Genomic DNA, 21,125 nt, shown 5'->3' with positions numbered 1-21,125 from the left:
TGATATATGAACCAGTTAGTCATTTAAGTTTTAACCTTTGGGTTTTGATTCTTTGGAAGGTATGGAAAATGAAAATGGACATGCTAATGGTAATGGAGCGACTAATGGACACGTAGAGCAGCTTAGATCCATCTCATATAGGCCACGAGGCGGAGGAGCTCGTGTGCGGTATACTCCAGCTGATAGGTATCCACGATGCCAGTGTAGGGCTATATACGCTTACCCTAATGAGTTAGTGCTATCTTTGGACGATGAGCGCCGCCAGCTGTGGGACGCTAATCATACCTTGACCCAGGATGCTGAGGAGGTGAGCATCATGGTTGACACCCAGTTCGACCGTATAGCCGACTTAGAGATGAGGCTAGCAGCTGGGCATGCTAGGTTGGAGGCTGCTCGTGTGGAGATTGAGCGATAGAGGTCTCGAGTGACTCGATTAGCTGAGGGGATACGTGATAGGAGTGCTGGTATTAGGGCTGACGCCACTATGATGATGGATGAGGCCACGAGTATTCTTCAGGGTAATGCTCAGGCGAGTGGCGAGGAGGACCCGGAGGAGGACGTTGCTCCTAGTAGCCCTGCTGAGGGTTAGGTTAGGTCTGACTTGATAGTACTGGATGTGTAGGGATAGAAAGGGGGACATTTGTTAGGTCATCAAATTTTGTCTAGTTGGATGACTTACTTTTGAGGCACCACATCCCTAATTTTTTGTTTAAGGGATTATTTGTATGTATTTTTGTTAAACTCATGTGCCTTACTTTTCGAAAGTGTCCCAACCCGTTATTGTATGACTCTCACGTGGAAATATATGTTACACATTTTATTCTTCTTTTTCTCAATTTTGATGTTGATTTTATTTATAAAGAGAAAACTAATAACAAATAATATTCTCGCCTAATTGCCTTATTTCTCACTAATAGGCATAACTAGGCCATGGATCAACAAGTGATAGGTAGGGGACGTGGGAGACCAACTAGACAACACCCCGAGACGGGTGGTGATAGGGAACCTGAGGTCAATCAAGACCAAGTGGCCGCCGCAATTAATCGAATCACTGATGTCCTAGAACGCTTGACTGAGCACCAAGCCTCTGGACAAGTGCATCATCAAGGAGGCCCAGCCGATACTGAGGATCGGGCACTGGAGAGATTTTTGAAGTTCCGACCTCCCAAGTTTTATGGAGGACCCGAACCGGAGGTGAATCTCTGACATTTTCGCAGCCTTAAACTATGCGGAAGAAAGACAAGTGACTTTCGCCGCATTCCAGTTTGAGGGAGCTGCTCGTTCCTGGTGGAACCTAGTTAGGGTTAACTGGGATAGGAATCATACTCCCAGGACCTAGGCAAACTTCACAAGGGAGTTCAACGCCAAGTTTCTTCCACCTCTCATCCAAGAGAAAAGAGAGGACGACTTCATCAAATGTAGGCAAGGGGCAATGAGTGTCGCCGAATATGAGGTCCAATTCACAAAATTGTCTTGTTTTGCTCCTGAATCGGTAGCCACGGAGCAAAGGCGTATAAGGAGGTTTGTGCAGGGATTAAACATGGAAATCCAGGAAGGACTAACTGCTGTTCGGATGGACACATTTGCCGATGCTGTCGAGAGAGCTCAAAGGGTTGAAGTTGCCAGAGCTCAAGTAAAATCTTTTCAGACTAAGAAAAGATTTGCCCCTAGTAGCAGTTGGGAGCCGACTTATGGAAGTGCTTCACCGGCCAAAGTGGGTCGAGGAACGGGGGAGTGAATAGTCCTAGAGCACCACGAAGCGCTCTAGCGAGAGGAACTGGAGCAAGAAGTGCAGGGGGAGAGATAATGGAGCTACAGGGGGACCAACTGGAAGGGGTCAACCTAGGAACGCCTCGCAAGGAGGTCGTGTGATAATTTCCCAGGTGACTTGCGCGTATTGCAAGAAAATTGGCCATACTGAGGACGGTTGCTGGAAGAAACAAGGAAAGTGCTTGAAGTGCGGAAGCAGTGAGCACCAAATTTTCGGTTGCCCAAAAATACAAGACGGTGGTACCCTGAATGCTAGACCAGCCAATTCTGGAGGAAATAGGCCGAAAGTTCCTGCCAGGGTATACGCTATAGATGACCAACCGGTACCTGATTCCTCGGAAGTTGTGGAAGGTACTCTTCCAATTTTTCATCGATTAGCTAGAGTACTAATTGATCCTGGTGCAACTCATTCATTTGTGAATTCAACTTTTATGTCCGGAATCGATGTACAACCTGTTAAGTTACCCTTTGATCTTGAAGTTAGGACACCTATGGGTAATAAAGTATAATCACTAGCTTAGCCTATAAGAATTGCGAATTCTGGATTGGAGAGCGTAAAATGCTAGTGGATCTAATCAGCTTGGACATAAAGGGGTATGATGTTATTATAGGAATGGATTTTCTAGCCCATCATCATGCTAAGCTTGATTGCAGAGCAAAAGTGTTAGAACTTTGGATTCCCGGGGAAGCAACTCTGAAATTAGATGTGAAAGGTAGGTTAGCATCGTCTGCTATGATCTCGGGAATACGGGCAAGAAAAATGTTGTACAAAGGAGCGCAAGGTTTCTTAGCCTTCCTGATTAACGCTCCCAGTGACCAAGTGAAGTTAGAAGATGTACCAGTGGTACGGGAATTTCCAGATGTTTTTCCCGAAGAACTAAAGACATTACCACCGGAGAGAGAAGTGGAGTTCAAGATTGACTTGGTGCCGGGAACGGCTCCGATTTCTAAGACTCCGTACCGAATGGCTCCTGCAGAGCTAAAAGAGTTGAAAATTCAACTGCTGGACCTACTGGAGAAAGGTTTCGTTAGAGAAAGTGACTCACCATGGGGAGCACCCGTTCTATTCGTCAAGAAAAAGGACGGAAGCTTGAGGTTATGTATCGATTACCGAGGGTTAAACGAAGTTACAATTAAGAACAAATACCCTCTGCCTTTGATCGATAGTTTATTTGATCAGCTGCAAGAATCTGTAGTTTTCTCTAAGCTGGACTTGAGGCAAGGGTATTATTACCAATTGAAAATTAAGAAGGAAGACATACCCAAGACTGCTTTTAATACAACATATGGACATTTTGAGTTTGCAGTTATGCCATTTGGATTAACTAATGCACCAGCTGCTTTCATGGATTTAATACAGAGAGTCTTTAAGAAGTATCTGGATCAGTTCGTAGTGGTTTTCATTTATGATATTTTGATATACTCTAAGACTCGAGAGGAACATGTTAAGCACTTGGAGATAGTTTTGCAGATATTAAGAGAGCATAAGTTGTATGCCAAATTCAGTAAGTGCGAGTTTTGGCGAGAAGAGATATCTTTTCTAGGGCATAAAGTTTCTAAAGAGGCAATTGCCGTGGATCCGGCAAAAGTTGAGGCCGTTATGATGTGGAAACAGCCAGAAACTCCAATAGAAGTTAGAAGTTTCTTGGGTTTAGCAGGTTACTATAGGAGGTTTATCAAGGATTTTTCGAAGATTGCTGGACCTATGACCGATCTAACCAAGAAAGGTAACAAGATTATCTGGGCTCCAAAATGCAAGTCAAGCTTTCAGGAGTTAAAGAAGCGATTAACATCCGTTCCTGTTTTGGTATTACCTGATGGAGGAGAAGGTTATACCGTATACTCTGATGCGTCTAGAGAAGGTCTTGGATGTGTTTTGATGCAAAAACTGTGACGGCCCCACCTCCCCCTAAGGCGAACCAAAGGGTTCGGCGGGCCGCCTGCCCAGCTCTCGCCGGGACTCAGTCGTTCACTACATTCCTCAAACAGATTACAATATAAATCTCAAGTATACATCAAATGGTCCACAAATACACATCCGTCTCCAATAATTACATGTCACAAATGCAGCGGAAACTAATCCCAAATATACATAAAATAATTCCAAATCCAAAATTGTACAAAGTTTAGGCCATCCATACACGTGCACAAGTACTACAAGTCCTTCCTTCGCCACGAGCCCTGTGGAAGGGAATAAAATAGTTTTTTTGGGGTGAGCTAAAAACTCAGCGAGTAACCAGAAAATCATTAATCAACTCGGTTTCACAATAGTTCATTTCAATGATGTCATATAGCAATGATGTCATAAATTAAATGATAAATCCGGAAACAACTACATCATTTGCAAAACAGTAAATATGGATTATCAATAATTCAAGAAACATTTACAATGGAAAGCGATAGTAACATTCATGAAAGGATACATTCATTCTCCTGACATTTCCTCGCTCATTTGATCATTTATTTCATTTCATTCACCCCGTCCCTGGCTTTTGGCCAGGCTCCACCAACCTACATAGGTAATACTCGAGTATACCAAACGTTCACCCAAGTTCCTAATCGCCTGACCGAGTCCGCTTCTGGCTCAAGATGACCGGTAACAAGGGGCAATGGCCAGTTCAGCCCAAAAGGCTTACATTCATGCGCAAGTAACATTTCAATCGAAAATTTCACATTTATCGAGGTCGAGTGCGATAAAGTACACACTCGCCTCGAAAACTCGTTTTGGAAATCATTATAAGCGTTTAACACGTTATCAACCAAAATACAAGTCATGAAGTCAAGAAATATAGCAAACAAGGCACACTCAAATGCCAGCACACATGATATGCAAGAAAACATTTCAAAAGTGACTTTGGAAACAGTTCAAAAGTAAATAATGTAAGAAACGGTTCATAAATAACTTTAGAAGTAGTTTGAGGTCACTCACCTCCACGGCTCAGAAATCATCCATCAAATATCACTGCCTTGCTCAAATCCAAGTCTTAGATCACAAACTCAATGCAAACAAATCCTTTAAAACTTCGGACAGCACTTCCCCTAAATTTGCTTACTTTCCCAGCCATCATGGCTTCATTATTTCTTCAGCCAGTCCCAATGTCACACAAATAAGTTCATCTAATATCCATTCAGCAAGCTCCAAGAAGTACAAAGACAAGTCAAGCTAGGGAAAAAGTCCGGAAATGAAGGTTAATCTCAAAACCAGAAAAACAGTTTTGACGTCATTTTGCGGTAATGGTACCAAAGGCGCTACGATTGTCGGATGAAGGTACAAGACCCACCGTTTCGAAGCTAAGAGACAGGGCTACAATATTGCAGAAGGTCACTCAACCCAGTTTCGAATGTAACCAGGTCAAAAATACAAGATACTACACCAAAATCACAAAAACAGATTCACAGAACGTATTCTAGCGGAAACATCATAACTCAGGCTCTTCAAGTCCAAATCCAGAAATTCCAAAACCAACTGATAGCTAAGAAACAGGGTTAAATTTCATCAGAAGGCTTCAACAACTAATTCGGAAGAAATCCTGACCAAAACAACCAATTACAGGCGCAATTCTTACATTCGGGTAAAACCAGAACAGCAATAGTAATTCCGTCTTTTCTCAAGCTACGCTACTTCGATTGACCTGAAATTTTGCAAGCACCTCTAAAATATCATTCCCTATAACTTTCATGAAGACCACTTAGTCCAGTTCTCACCCTAACTAGGTCAAATGTTCCAAAACAACTCCAGATTTTCCAGTTCGAAATTCACTGCGGGAATCAACTAGCAGTCTTGCTTTATTCACTCATATCTCAGCACACACAACTCCAATTCAGGTAATTCCAAAGCCATTTGAAAGCTAAGATACAGGGATAGAATTCTTAAGAAGACATCAACAACTAAATCAGTAGTATTCCCAGTCAAACTAACCAATTACCAAAGCTGATTATCAGTTTCGGACAGAAACAGGGTAGCAGGGGTATTTCGGTCTTTTCACAGGCTACCGAGCTCAGATTGAGCTGAAAATTTACGGGTAACTAGAAAACATCATTATCTACAACTTTCATGTTTTGTGCTAAGGCCAATTCGGCCTCTAACCTGGTCAAACAGAAACGGGCAGAACTGAACCATAAGAAATCTCAATTCTGGAATTTTCTCAACAACCATAGAAATCACCAAATCTTCCACACAAACCCACAAAAGTGATATATAAACCATCATTAACCCTTATTAGCATCTTACAACATCAAAAACAACATTTCTACCCAATTGCTATAAGCTTTTACAAGAGTTCAAGGCTGTTTTACCTTCCAAAGGTGGGTTTACAAGGCTGCACTTCAAGAACCAAGTTCATTAGCTTTCTTTTGCTCTAACTCCCAAGCTTGTTGGATGGGTTGCACAAAACCAGAATTTTTCTTGTTCTTTCTCTTATTTTCTCTTGGTTTTTCTCCCCTCTTTTCTCCCTAGAGCTGGCTGAAATTCTCCTTGTTGTTTTGGCCTTTGGTCTTGCTAAGAAGATATTAACTAAGTCCCTTGGTCAAAGTCCACTACCTTTTTGATTAGCCAATGAAAATTAAGCTTAGGAATATCATGGAACCTTTAGGAAGTCTAGCAACTTGTAATCAACCAAAGTCACACTATGGCCCAAACTTCTTTTAATCTTTACAATTAACTCCAATGAGTTGTCAAAAATATACCACATTACCCGCACTAGCAGGTCCCACGTCCATAATACACATCAAATTTAATGTGGACTAACTTGTATCAAGGAAATGATTTGAAAACTATATTTCCTTATAAAAATGTATAAGAAATGAATATATTGAAGAAAGGTACAAAATTATAGACAAGGAAACAAAATAACGTCTAGAATGTGAGGCCCCAGTTCGTTCTACGTTGATATATTCATTAATTGGGCGGTAACGTTTGGTTTTGGGAGTATTTCGAAAACCCTAAGTAGGGATTAAGATTTAAACCCTCAGTTCCGGTTAAGATTGAAAACCCGTTTTCCTACATTTTCTTTATTAGAAAATTCCCCAGATAATTTTTATTGAGTAACTAGAGTTTTTAGATGATTTTTCTAGTATTAGTTAGTTTTTGAGAAATTAAGAACGTATATCGGACGTGGGACCCACTAGTGCGAAAAGTTCGAAAAAATTCGGCCGATTAGGTTAAGTTTCGGATACTGGGTTTAATTTACCGGGTGTTAAGAGATAAGTAGAGGTTGCAATTTGGATTGATATGAGAGAGAAAAGTTAGGTAGATATTTAATAAAAGGTGACAAGTGTCACCATAAGATTTAATCTTACCATAAGACCACTATTCACCTTTTTCTATTTTGACCAAATAAATCACCAAAAATAACCAAAAATTCCTCATTCTTTTCTCCCTCTTGGCCGACTCTCTCTCCAAGCAAAATAAGAAAAACCTCTCTCAATTCCTTGCTCTAATCTTGCCCAAATCGACAACTTAACCGTTTAATCTTGAACTTACTCCATAAAACCTCTCCTATTAGTGTTAGTAAGTTGTTTAGTGAAGCTTTTTGGAAGAGCTAAGGTGACCAACATCTTCCTCTCTCTTGTTTCTTGGTAAGTGAGGCTTGAAACACCCTACTACACCTAATGATGCTTATGTTATGCTTATTGGTGATTCAAGTGCTGAAATTTCTGGTTTTTATCTTGGTTTGGAGTGATTTGGTGAAGTTTTCTATTTTATGATGATTTTTCTGGTTTAATTGGATTATGATGGTGTGGTTGTTTATGATGATTGGAAATGGTATATAATGATTCTAGAGGGTGGAAAAAGTGGAAGATTTCAAGTAATTTCTGTTTTGGAAGAAATCTGGAAAAATTAGGGTTCTTGGTTCTTCATTCTGTCCGAAACTTTTGGTCATAGATAGAGGCCGAATTGGCCTTGGCTTAAAACATGAAAGTTGTAGGTAATGACATTTTATAGGTGCCTGTAAAATTTCAGGTCAATCGGAGCAGCGTAGAGTGAGAAAAGTCGAATTTACCCTTGCTGTTCTGGTTTTGGCCGAATGTAAGAACTGCGATTGTAATTGGTTGTTTTGGTTGAGATTGCTTCTGAATTGGTTGTTATGGTCTTCTGATGAAATGTAACCTTAAATCTTAGCTTTCATATGGCTTTGGAATCTCAGAATTTGTACTTAGGTAGCCTGTTTTATGATGTTTGTGCTAGAATACATTTTGTGAATCTGTTTTTGCGATGCTGGTGTAGTATCTTGCATTTTTGACCTAGTTACACTAGAAACTGGATTGAGTGGCCTTCTTCAACATTGTAGCCTCTTAGGTCCTGAATCTACTTGTAAAATTTCAGGTCACACGGATTAGTGTATCCTGAGTTATGGACAAAACCATCAGGCCTGTTTTAGACGTTCGTTTGTGTACGTTTTGAATTTCAGTTTCTGACCGTGGGTTTTTCTGCATTGATCCCGTTCGATCTGGGTGTCGAATCCTTCATAATAAATTTAGATCTTGGTCTCAGCTTCGAAACGGTATAAAGTGCGTCGGAATCCGAGTTCCGTAGCTTCTGTTATGACCCAAACAATATAGATCGTCAGAACTGCCTTGTATCTGGACAGTTCTGACGGGTATTTTGGCACTCGATTTTCGTTCTATTCTGAGTGGATTCAGATCTTGGCCAAAACATCCAAGTTTTAGCCTTATGTTTCAGCTTTCTAACGCCTCTGCAATTTCTTGATTTTGATTTCTGAACCGTGAGTTACGGCCTTGGAAACAGGGCCTGTTTGGTAAACCGCAATGAAACAGCTGGCACTGTTTCGTGCATTTTTGACCTATACCTATTGAGATCTGGGTTGAGATACCTAAATTAAAGTTGTAGCTCTTCCTTTTAGCTTCGAAACGGTGTCTCACCCACCTTGATCCGACACTCCTAGCCTAACTTTTGACCAAAACGGTTTGAGATGGCAGATCTGGCCGTCCCGTTTGCCGTTTCCGCACTGGCGCGTGCCAATCTTGCCGTTTTGCTTGTTTTAAGTACGTTAGTGGCCGTTTGTGATATATTATGACACAATCTTCTATTTCAGACAGTGGTGAGCTAGGCGGAGCCGGTGGGGCCCACTACTAGCGAACACGCGCGAAGCGATTTTGCTTTAGTACTACTTTTGTATTTTGGGTAAGTATTCAGGCCAGTTTGGTGTGTTTTCTTTGCTATGTGTTTGAGATATGTGAAAAGGGCACTTAGGCGAGGGTGTACTTTATCGCACTCGACCTAAACCCTAATTTGAATGTATAATTGTACTTGGCATATGTATATGAACCTTTTGGAACCAAAACCCTTGAGCTTGTGGCTCGGGGCGACTTTCGAATAAAGTTTGTGAAGTTTGCAAAGTTTGTGATTTTGAATAATTTTGTGAAGTTTGTGAGTTTGGGGCGAACTCTTGACCTGGTTGGACTATTCGAGCCGGTTAGGGCTTGGTCGAAGTCAGTCCAACTTAGTCTGAGGTCACCAAGTTTGTAGGTTCATGTTATGAACCAATTTTGTGAATCCGGTTCACCGAGAAGGTGACCAAGTTTGTGACCCGAGCTTGTGACTCAAGCTCAAGTTTGTGATTTCGTTCGTCCGGGCAAGTTTGTGAGGTGACTGGCCAGTGAGGGTGATAAGGTGTCGGTGGGTGTACAAGTGAAGTTCTACGGACTATTATTTGCGGTCGACGGAGTGTCGGCAGGAGATCATGCATGGCACATGAATTGGCTTTGGAGCCACCCGTATCCTTATTATATGATGTTGTTCTTTTCTGCTTTTGCTATACTCTTATTGTGTAATTGTTGCTACATGAATTTACGCTTTCGCCCCTGTTTACTTACTAAGCATATAGCTTACCCCATTCCTTTTGTTTTCCTTAGCAGGGGCCGACGCGGGGACTTTTGGCTCGTATACTAGTATAGTTAGATTGGCTTGTAATAGTTGAACAGTTAGGATGTTTATTTTTGTTTTGGTGGTCTGACTCGATACTTTTGGAGAATGTAATTATAACTCTTTTGGGGTTGTATATAGTACTCTTTTGAATTTTCTGGTTTGATTGTTTTAAGTTTTGAGTCCTGGCGCGAGTTAGGCAGGCGGCCCGCCGATACCCTTGGGTTCGCGCTTGGGAGAAGTGGGGTCGTCACAGTTGGTATCAGAGCTTAGGCTTCAGATCTCTGTAGTGTATCCTAGGCTGAAAGTTTAGGATGCCGGACTGTGGGATTTGATTTTATTTGAAAGTTAAGCAATTGAGGGATAAAACCTATAGCTGCTTCGCGTGGTCTCTGCGCGGGGTGAGCCTGGATGAAGTGGTGAATAAGTATGAAGCACTAGATGCTCGGTCAAGCATAAGTTATGGATCATAAATGTTATAGGCCTTAAATCTTTCTCATGGTATCTGAGGACCATAGGTAGGTTCGTCAGGTAGGAATTTCGATTGTAGATAGTTTACTATTGGGACTGCAGCTTGAGATGTGAATTATCTTATTTCGGATTTTTGTGCCTGAGTACTCCAGAGTTGAGGCGCTGCTAAGTACTTGAGATTTGCATTTTGGGGAACATGAACAAGCTTTGTCTGGCTAGAGTGAGTACAAGAGATCAACGGGCACTTTGGGAAGTGGAGTAAGAAACCGGACGAGGGTGGTTTTCACTGAGTGTGGGACGACAAGTCGCGTTTTTTTCATTTGCCCTTGTATTGTCCCTACATGTCATTTACTTGTGGTATTTTAATACCTGCATCTATAGTACTTGCTGCACTTGACTTTGTCTAACTTGAAATGTCTCTTGGTGTATATGGTGCATTATATTGCGTACATTTTGGCGTGACTTGTACATATATGTACACCTTTTGATCTTTTGATTATTTTGAGTTTTCCAACCCTTAGCTCGTTGATTGCAATTTCGAGGACGAAATTGTCCTAAGTGGGGGAGATTGTGAGGCCCCAGTTCGTTCTACGTTGATATATTCATTAATTGGGCGGTAACGTTTGGTTTTGGGAGTATTTCGAAAACCCTAAGTAGGGATTAAGATTTAAACCCTCAGTTCCGGTTAAGATTGAAAACCCGTTTTCCTACATTTTCTTTATTAGAAAATTCCCCAGATAATTTTTATTGAGTAACTAGAGTTTTTAGATGATTTTTCTAGTATTAGTTAGTTTTTGAGAAATTAAGAACGTATATCGGACGTGGGACCCACTAGTGCGAAAAGTTCGAAAAAATTCGGTCGATTAGGTTAAGTTTCGGATACTGGGTTTAATTTACCGGGTGTTAAGAGATAAGTAGAGGTTGCAATTTGGATTGATATGAGAGAGAAAAGTTAGGTAGATATTTAATAAAAGGTGACAAGTGTCACCATAAGATTTAATCTTACCATAAGACCACTATTCACCTTTTTCTATTTTGACCAAATAAATCACCAAAAATAACCAAAAATTCCTCATTCTTTTCTCCCTCTTGCCGACTCTCTCTCCAAGCAAAAGAAGAAAAACCTCTCTCAATTCCTTGCTCTAATCTTGCCCAAATCAACAACTTAACCGTTTAATCTTGAACTTACTCCATAAAACCTCTCCTATTAGTGTTAGTAAGTTGTTTAGTGAAGCTTTTTGGAAGAGCTAAGGTGACCAACATCTTCCTCTCTCTTGTTTCTTGGTAAGTGAGGCTTGAAACACCCTACTACACCTAATGATGCTTATGTTATGCTTATTGGTGATTCAAGTGCTGAAATTTCTGGTTTTTATCTTGGTTTGGAGTGATTTGGTGAAGTTTTCTATTTTATGATGATTTTTCTGGTTTAATTGGATTATGATGGTGTGGTTGTTTATGATGATTGGAAATGGTATATAATGATTCTAGAGGGTGGAAAAAGTGGAAGATTTCAAGTAATTTCTGTTTTGGAAGAAATCTGGAAAAATTAGGGTTCTTGGTTCTTCATTCTGTCCGAAAATTTTGGTCATAGATAGAGGCCGAATTGGCCTTGGCTTAAAACATGAAAGTTGTAGGTAATGACATTTTATAGGTTCCTGTAAAATTTCAGGTCAATCGGAGCAGCGTAGAGTGAGAAAAGTCGAATTTACCCTTGCTGTTCTGGTTTTGGCCGAATGTAAGAACTGCGATTGTAATAAATCATTTTTCTAGTATAAGGTAGTTCGTGAGAAATTTGGAACGTATTTTGGACGTGGGACCCGCTAGTGCATTTAGTGAGAGAAATTCGACCAATTCGGTTAAATTGTTCATAAAGGGATTTCATTACTAGGTGTTAGGAGATGATTAGAGGTTACCTAGATGGATTAACTCTGGAGGGACAAGAGGATAACACTAAACAAAACAAGGTGCCACGTGTCCAAATGTGGTTGGACCAAGCTTACCTAACTTTGCCTAACTTTCTTTGTCATTACATAAAAGTCCAAATTTGACCAAAACCTCTTCATTCTTCACCTCCTCATTGCCGAACCTCTCTTGCTAGCAAAGGGAGAAAATTCTTCAACTTCCATCTTCTAATCTTGCTTCAATCTCGAAAATCAACCGATTGTTTCTTGAATTAGTCCGTAAAATCACTTTGCTTGGAGTGTTTGAAGACCTTGGTGGTGTTATTTTGGAAGAAAACTCTCTAAGCTTCAACCTTTCTTGAAGATCTAAGGTATATTGCTTGGAACTCATCTTTTGTTTCTAATTTTGGCCAAATGGTGCCTTATAGTAGCTATATACGTGATTGTACGGAAGATTTGGTGGATTGGAGTGAAGTTTCCTAATTTTCTGATTTTTCTTGGAATTTTTCTGGTTTCATATGATGGATATGATTGGGTTTGATTTGGTGGTTCCAAATGGTGTTTTATAGCTCACTTGTGCGTTAATTGTAGTTAATTGCGGAAATTGCCGCTTGTGCGAAAAATTTCAGATTTAGGGTTTCAATTGGGGCTTTGCTATGGTTGATTGTTGAGCTTCTAATTGGCTATTATTGAGGGGTATTGTGACCCTAATGAAGTATATTGAATGCCTTATGAATTGTTTGGGTGCTTGTGGTTGTGTTGGATGGTTTTTATTGGTGTCTTGTAGGTTGGAAAAGCTGAAATTTTAGGGGAAATGCTGTCCGAGTGTCTAGGGCATTGGATCCTTGTGAGTTGGGTTGAGATTGACTAGAAATGAATAATTTTAGGGTTGTTTCTACTTTTAACCCTAAATATTATGTATTTTTCATTTCCAAGCTATATTTGGGTTTTACCTTAATAGTTCCTATTAAAAGGTATTCGACTCGTGTTTGAGTCTTAATTGTACTTTCTTGATTATTATAGGGCGTGCCGGTGATCCGAGGCTCACGTCGGGCGAAAACTTGTGAAATTTCTTTGTTTGACTTGGTGAGTGTACTACTCACATATTTGTTATTCCGTGGCTTTCTTGTACTTGAATTCTGTGTTTTGGACTAGTTGTGATGATTGTTTGGACTAGGTGAGGCGAGGGTGTACTTTACCACTCTCGTACTCTCTGGCCTACTTGTTTGGTTATGATATAACTTGAATACTCTTGACTGTGTTTGATTTGGTGTCGCTTGGATGCCGATCCTTAATGTAACTCTGGATCTGTACTGTTTACTTTGAGCTCTACCTCATTGGAAGTCAATGGACTCGAGCCAGTAAGGACTTGGTCGGGGACATTTGACAAGCCATGGGGACTGTATTTGAGAATCTTTGGGTATGAGACCCTAGATTCCGGTTTACTCGAGTAATACCAATTCTGTACTGTGTGGTGTTCGGGCCCGGTAAGGGGAAAGTGAGGTGGACGGATAATTGGAGTAAAGAGGGGTCTACGGTCATGATTACCTGGTATACATTGACGGAGAGTCAATGAGATGAGATCAAGTATGGCAAAAGAGGAAAAGGGCTCTTGAGAGCCATCCGTATCCTTTTATTCCTTACATTTGGGTGTTATTGCTTTTACTTACTTGACGAACGTATTTGGACTGAATGCTCTTGAGTTTATGTGATCTTGGTATATGTACGTGACAGTACCTCATTGGGCGAAAGCTCACTTCGTAAATTTTGTTTTCCTTACAGGGAATTATCTTTTGGACTTTTGACTGTGATGAGTAAGTTGAGTGGAGCTAGTTGAGAGATTTTGTATAGCTCCTCAATAGTTGGAACCTTTGTTGTACTTGGATTTAAATGTTTTCTTTTGGCTTGTAACCATACAAAAGTGGTTTGTAATAGGGTGTATTCCTATCCAATGGATTGTACTTGGCTTGTATATACTCTTTTCAGTGATTGTTGGAAATTTCTTGTAATCAATGGGATCTTGGCGGATTGTGACGTGGCAGCCACTATTCGCTTTACGTTTTGCCTTTTGTTTTCCCGTTTCTCATTTATTGGGTTGATTAAGCGCGCCAATATTTTCCCGAACGACTTGAGTTAGTGTTTGACCGTTTTAGTAGTCCTGGCGAGAGCTGGGCAGGCAGTCCGCTAACTCCTTTGGTACGCCTTAGGGGAAGGTGGGGCTGTCACAAGTGGTATCAGAGCATAGGCTAGAAATAACCTGGGCGAATCTAAAACCTGTTTCTTAGAACTCTTGGGGATTGTGTTTAGACACCATTAAGTGTGAAAATATTGTTTAAGCTATAAACCTTTGCTATCTTTGTAGGTTATGGCCGGTACCAGTGGTGCAGGCGGAGGCGAGCCACCTCAGAGGCGCCCCCGAGTCATCGACTATCAGGAGAGACCCGGAGGTCCGATCCGGCTGTGGTATACCGCTAGTCGGACCCGCCGCTGTAGGCGTTGCCAGTTTTACTCCTACGCGGACCACGTGGTTGAGGCGGTACTTGCCGAGCGACGGAGGCTGAGATGTGACGCCGCCAGGGAGCGTACTGAGACCCTTAGGCTTAGGGGCATCATGCGGATGCAGGCCGATAGGATTGGAGAGCTCCAGGGGGACGTGGCCATGGAGCAGGAGAGGACGGACGCTCTGCGAGAGCAGTTGCAGGTGGTTAACGACCGCCTTATTCGCGTAGTCCGGGAGGTGAGAGACCGGTCTGGCGCTATTATCGATGAGTGTGGGGCGCTCATCCAGGGAGTGATTGGCGCCAATGCGCCAGGGGGAGTTCCAGGTGGTGGAGCTCCAGGTCAGGGAGGCGCCCCTAGCCCTAACTCTAGCTCTGGGGGGGAGTCGGTTGGCTCCGTGGAGGACTAGATTAGAGTTTTTGGGCCTAGTTTTGATCCCGTGTGAGGGATACCTAGGAAAAGCTTTTGGGTAGTTGTTTTGTACTTTTGAGACCTAGGTTGTATAGTGTATTTTGGCAGACCCTCTTTTGGCTTCACGGGAGTACTTTGTATATATTTGCTTGACTGCTTATGTATGACTGTTTGACACAGTTATGTGTTCCATGTATAAATGTGCTATGTGTATACGTGCCTTATGTGGTGTTTACTTTTAATTTTGTTCATGCTTATATGACTATATTGATATGCCTTTTGATATTAGTTTGTGCCTCGATTTTAGAGTGACCTAGAGAATGGAAGGCACTCGTAGCGGACGAGGCCGCGGGCGTGGGGTTAGGCAACCCACAACTGACGAGGGTATTAGGAATACCACGACTGAATCAAACCCTGAACCTAGGGTTGACCCTAATGCCCAGATAGCCGCTGCTATGCAGCAAATGACTGACCTGTTAGCCCACGTAGTGCAACAGCAGGGCCAACCTCCTATCCAGCAACCTGGGAACCCTGGCCATGTAGTGGAAAGTGAAGATCGGGCCCTGGAGAGATTTCAGAAGTTCTCTCCGCCAAAATTTCTAGGCGGGCCAGATCCGGACGTGGCCGAAAAGTGGTTAGAGAAAATGATAGATATTTTTGCCGCCCTACACTACTCAGAGGAGAGACAGGTTACTTTCGCTGTCTTTCAATTGGAAGGAGCCGCGCGTTCTTGGTGGAATGTGATACGCATGAAATGGGACCGGGAACAAACCCCAAGAACATGGGTAAATTTTGTGAGGGACTTCAACGCAAAATACTTTCCCCCTCTAGTCCAAGAAAAAAGGGAGGACGAGTTTATTAGGCTCCGCCAAGGGACTCAATCAGTGGCTGAGTACGAGAGCCAGTTTACTCGTTTATCCAAGTTTGCCCCTGAACTCATTCTGACGGAGCAAAGGAGAGTTCGGCGTTTTACTCAGGGGCTCAATGTGGAAATTCAAAAGGATCTGGCGGTAGCCCAGATCCACACTTTTAGTGACGCCGTGGAGAAAGCTTTGCGAGTTGAAAATGCAAGGCTTCAAGTAAGGAATTTTCAGGTGAAAAAACGGGGGTTCTCTGCGAGTAGTTCGACCCAAGGGGATAAAGGGACCCCTCCCAAGTTTGGAAGAGGAGCCGGTGGAGGAAGGCAACCGGGGATGACACGAGGGACTCCGCCGAGGGGTGGTCACAATGGACGGGGCCCGCAGAAGAGCACCTCACAAGGAAGTTCGGCCTCAGTTGCACGCGGACCCTGTGGATTTTGTGGAAAACCAAACCACACTGAGGACAACTGTTGGAGGAAGGAGAGAAGATGCTTGCGCTGCGGGAGTGCAGAGCATCAAATAGCTAACTGCCCAGTGTTACCTCGGGAGGCGAGAGCAACCACTCAGTCGTCGAAGGCCAACTCGGGACAGTCCAAGGTAGAAGGGACAAAGCCAAAGGTGCCAGCTCGGGTTTACTCCCTTGAGCAACAACAAGTCCCTGATTCCTCTGGGGTTGTAGAAGGTACGATCCCTGTTTTCCATCGTCTAGCTAGGATTTTGATAGACCCTGGTGCTACCCATTCCTTTGTTAACCCCGATTTTATGTGCGGTATTGATATAAAACCCGTTAGCTTGCCTTATGACTTAGAGGTTAGTACTCCTACGGGGAACCAACATTTGATTACTGGTTTGATGTATGCGAATTGTGAAATATGGGTAGGAGAGAGAAAGCTTTTAGGGAATCTTATAAGTTTGGCCATTAAGGGGTACGACGTTATATTGGGTATGGACTGGCTAGCTAAGTACGATGCACAGCTCGATTGTAAGAGAAAAGTAGTGGAATTTCGTATACCGGGGGAGGCGACCTTAAGGCTAGATGTAAGAGGTAGTTTAGCCTCATCTGCATTGATTTCGGGTATTCGGGCTAGAAAATTTCTGTACAGAGGGGCCCAAGGGTTTCTAGCTTTTCTTATAAATACTCCCACTGATAAGCTGAGGGTTGAGGATGTGCCTACTGTAAGTGAATATCCGGATGTGTTTCCTGATGAATTAGTAACTTTACCTCCGGAGAGAGAGATAGAGTTTAAGATTGACCTATTGCCAGGAGCGTCACCTATCTCTAAGACCCCCTATCGAATGGCACCTGCTGAACTCAAGGAGCTGAAGTTGCAGTTGCAAGACCTGTTGGAGCGTGGGTTTATTCGTGAGAGTGGATCTCCTTGGGGGGCTCCGGTACTATTTGTTAAGAAGAAGGATGGAACGTTAAGACTGTGTATCGACTATCGGGGACTAAACAACATGACCATTAAGAACAAATACCCACTTCCCCACATCGATGAACTGTTCGACCAGCTACAAGGCGCAGTGGTCTTTTCAAAGTTAGATCTCCGACAGGGTTACTACCAGTTGCTAATTAAGCAAGAAGATGTACCCAAAACTGCTTTCAATTCTAGATATGGGCATTTTGAGTTTGCGGTCATGCCTTTCGGGTTGACCAATGCCCCTGCCGCCTTTATGGATTTGATGCATCGAGTTTTCAAACCCTACCTGGACCGATTCGTTGTCGTGTTCATTGACGACATTTTGGTCTATTCTAAAACCCGTGAGGAACATGAGCAACATTTGAAGTTAGTGTTACAAACCCTGAGAGATCATCAGCTATACGCCAAATTTAGTAAGTGTGAATTTTGGCTGGAGAAAATCTCTTTCTTAGGACATGTGATTTCAAAAGAAGGTATTACAGTAGACCCCGCGAAAGTAGAGGCGGTGGCTGAATGGAAGAGGCCAGAAAATCCCACTGAAATTCGCAGTTTCTTAGGGTTGGCTGGGTACTATAGACGCTTTATTAAAGACTTTTCTAAACTGGCCGGCCCTTTAACCGACCTGACGAAGAAAAACGGTCGTTTTGTGTGGGATACTAGGTGTGAAACCAGTTTTCAGGAGTTGAAGCGAAGGTTAACCAGAGCTCCTGTTTTGGCCTTGCCTAGTGGGAAGGACAGTTTCACTGTTTATACCGATGCTTCGAAGGAAGGTTTGGGGTGTGTGTTAATGCAAAATAAGAATGTGATTGCCTTTGCCTCTAGGAAACTAAAAACCCATGAACAAAACTACCCTACCCATGACTTGGAGTTAGCTGCTGTGGTCTTTGCTCTGAAAAAGTGGAGACACTATCTTTACGGGATTACCTTTGAGGTTTATTCAGACCATAAGAGTCTTAAGTACCTGTTCTCCCAAAAAGAGTTGAATATGAGGCAACGTCGGTGGATGGAACTCTTAGAGGATTATGACTGCACGATCAACTACCATCCTGGTAAGGCTAACGTAGTAGCGGACGCCCTAAGTCGGAAGGCTCAAGTAGCCGGGTTGATGGTCAAGGAGTGGGAGATGTTAGGAGCAGCTAGTGAGTGGAACCCTAGATTGGGATGTAAGAAAATAACTTTTGGGAATATTCGGGTAACCTCTACTATTCTTGATCGAATTAAAGAAGCCCAAGAGAAGGATCCGATGGTACAAAAGTGGAAGGAAAAAGTAGAAAAGAAAGCATTACCTGATTTCAATTTGGGTCCTGAAGGGATTTTAAGATATAGGAATCGAGTAGTGGTGGCCAATGATGAAAACCTGAAAAGGGAAATTTTAGAGGAAGCCCATCGATCGAAATACACGATCCATCCTGGTAGTAATAAGATGTACCAAGACCTGCGACGGTTGTACTGGTGGGATAAGATGAAAAGAGAGATTGCTCAATATGTCCAAACCTGTCTGATTTGCCAGCAAGTCAAGGCTGAACACCAAAAACCCTCTGGACTGTTACAACCTCTTGAGATACCCGAATGGAAGTGGGAAAATATCACGATGGACTTTGTTTCTGGATTGCCAAGAACTCAAAAAGGACATGATGCCGTTTGGGTGATCGTTGATCGGTTGACCAAATCGGCCCATTTCTTACCTGTGAATGTGAAAGATTCCCTGGATAAACTGGCTCGGTTGTACCTGAATGAAATTGTGAGGTTACATGGGGTTCCAGTGAGTATAGTTTCAGACCGAGATCCTCGTTTTGTATCAAGGTTTTGGCAAAAATTTCAGGAGCACTTAGGGACCAAAATTAACCTTAGTACAACTTATCACCCCCAGACGGATGGACAGTCGGAGCGAACAATTCAAACCCTCGAGGATATGTTACGAACGTGTATTCTAGATTTTGGGGGTAATTGGGGCCAACATATGACTTTAGTAGAGTTTGCCTATAATAATAGTTTCCATTCGTCCATTCAAATGGCACCATACGAAGCTCTCTACGGACGAAAGTGTCGTTCGCCCATTTATTGGGATGAAGTGGGGGAAAAGAAAGTTCTAGATCCAACAACCATTCCTTGGATGGAGGATGCGCAAGAAAAGGTTAAATTGATCCGTCAAAGACTCCAAACAGCTCAAAGCCGACAAAAGAGCTACGCAGATAACCGAAGGAAAGATTTGGAGTTCGAAGTTGGAGACCGTGTCTTCCTTAAGATCACGCCACTACGAAGTGTCACTGCGGGTAGAGGAAAGAAACTTCAACCACGGTTCGTGGGGCCTTACAAAATTCTTCAACGAGTTGGAAAAGTAGCGTACCGACTCGAGTTGCCGCCAAGTTTAGCTCGGATTCATGACGTTTTCCATGTCTCGATGTTGAAAAAGTACTATCCTGACCCAACCCACATCGTGCGACCAGAGGAGATTGAGTTAAATAAGGCACTCACTTACGAAGAGAGACCTGTACAAGTACTCGATCGAAGGATTAAGGAACTGAGGAATAAACAAATTCCATTAGTAAAGGTTTTATGGAGGAATCATGGTATAGAAGAGGCAACTTGGGAACTGGAGGAAGAGATGCAAAAGAAATATCCTGAGCTGTTTAGTAACCCAGGTGAGCAATTTCGAGGGCGAAATTTTCTTAAGGGGGAGAGGATGTGAGAACCCAGAGAAAAAAAAAAATTTATTTATTTATTTATTATTTTATTCCTGTGCACCGTTTTCTTGTATTTTCTTTACTATATTACTTTTATCAATATTTTATCAGTAAATATAGTTTTTAAATCATTTTTCTAGTATAAGGTAGTTCGTGAGAAATTTGGAACGTATTTTGGACGTGGGACCCGCTAGTGCATTTAGTGAGAGAAATTCGACCAATTCGGTTAAATTGTTCATAAAGGGATTTCATTACTAGGTGTTAGGAGATGATTAGAGGTTACCTAGATGGATTAACTCTGGAGGGACAAGAGGATAACACTAAACAAAACAAGGTGCCACGTGTCCAAATGTGGTTGGACCAAGCTTACCTAACTTTGCCTAACTTTCTTTGTCATTACATAAAAGTCCAAATTTGACCAAAACCTCTTCATTCTTCACCTCCTCATTGCCGAACCTCTCTTGCTAGCAAAGGGAGAAAATTCTTCAACTTCCATCTTCTAATCTTGCTTCAATCTCGAAAATCAACCGATTGTTTCTTGAATTAGTCCGTAAAATCACTTTGCTTGGAGTGTTTGAAGACCTTGGTGGTGTTATTTTGGAAGAAAACTCTCTAAGCTTCAACCTTTCTTGAAGATCTAAGGTATATTGCTTGGAACTCATCTTTTGTTTCTAATTTTGGCCAAATGGTGCCTTATAGTAGCTATATACGTGATTGTACGGAAGATTTGGTGGATTGGAGTGAAGTTTCCTAATTTTCTGATTTTTCTTGGAATTTTTCTGGTTTCATATGATGGATATGATTGGGTTTGATTTGGTGGTTCCAAATGGTGTTTTATAGCTCACTTGTGCGTTAATTGTAGTTAATTGCGGAAAATTGCCGCTTGTGCGGAAAATTTCAGATTTAGGGTTTCAATTGGGGCTTTGCTATGGTTGATTGTTGAGCTTCTAATTGGCTATTATTGAGGGGTATTGTGACCCTAATGAAGTATATTGAATGCCTTATGAATTGTTTGGGTGCTTGTGGTTGTGTTGGATGGTTTTTATTGGTGTCTTGTAGGTTGGAAAAGCTGAAATTTTAGGGGAAATGCTGTCCGAGTGTCTAGGGCATTGGATCCTTGTGAGTTGGGTTGAGATTGACTAGAAATGAATAATTTTAGGGTTGTTTCTACTTTTAACCCTAAATATTATGTATTTTTCATTTCCAAGCTATATTTGGGTTTT

The 21,125-nt window shown here is 42.1% G+C and overlaps 1 long non-coding RNA gene across 1 annotated transcript; it reads left to right on the top strand.

The window, feature by feature from the left end:
• The first annotated feature begins 12,031 nt into the window (after positions 1 to 12,031).
• On the top strand, positions 12,032 to 14,071 carry LOC140008041 (uncharacterized). Its single transcript, XR_011815456.1, has 3 exons — positions 12,032 to 12,398; positions 13,051 to 13,113; positions 13,810 to 14,071. It is a non-coding gene; the product is annotated as an uncharacterized lncRNA (long non-coding RNA).
• The last annotated feature ends 7,054 nt before the right edge of the window (positions 14,072 to 21,125 follow it).

This window comes from Coffea arabica, chromosome 6c (genome assembly GCF_036785885.1).
Source record: "Coffea arabica cultivar ET-39 chromosome 6c, Coffea Arabica ET-39 HiFi, whole genome shotgun sequence".
In the NCBI taxonomy this organism is placed as follows: domain Eukaryota; kingdom Viridiplantae; phylum Streptophyta; class Magnoliopsida; order Gentianales; family Rubiaceae; genus Coffea; species Coffea arabica.
The sequence above is the reverse complement of the archived record's forward strand: the minus strand, read 5'-3'. Positions and strand labels throughout refer to the sequence as shown.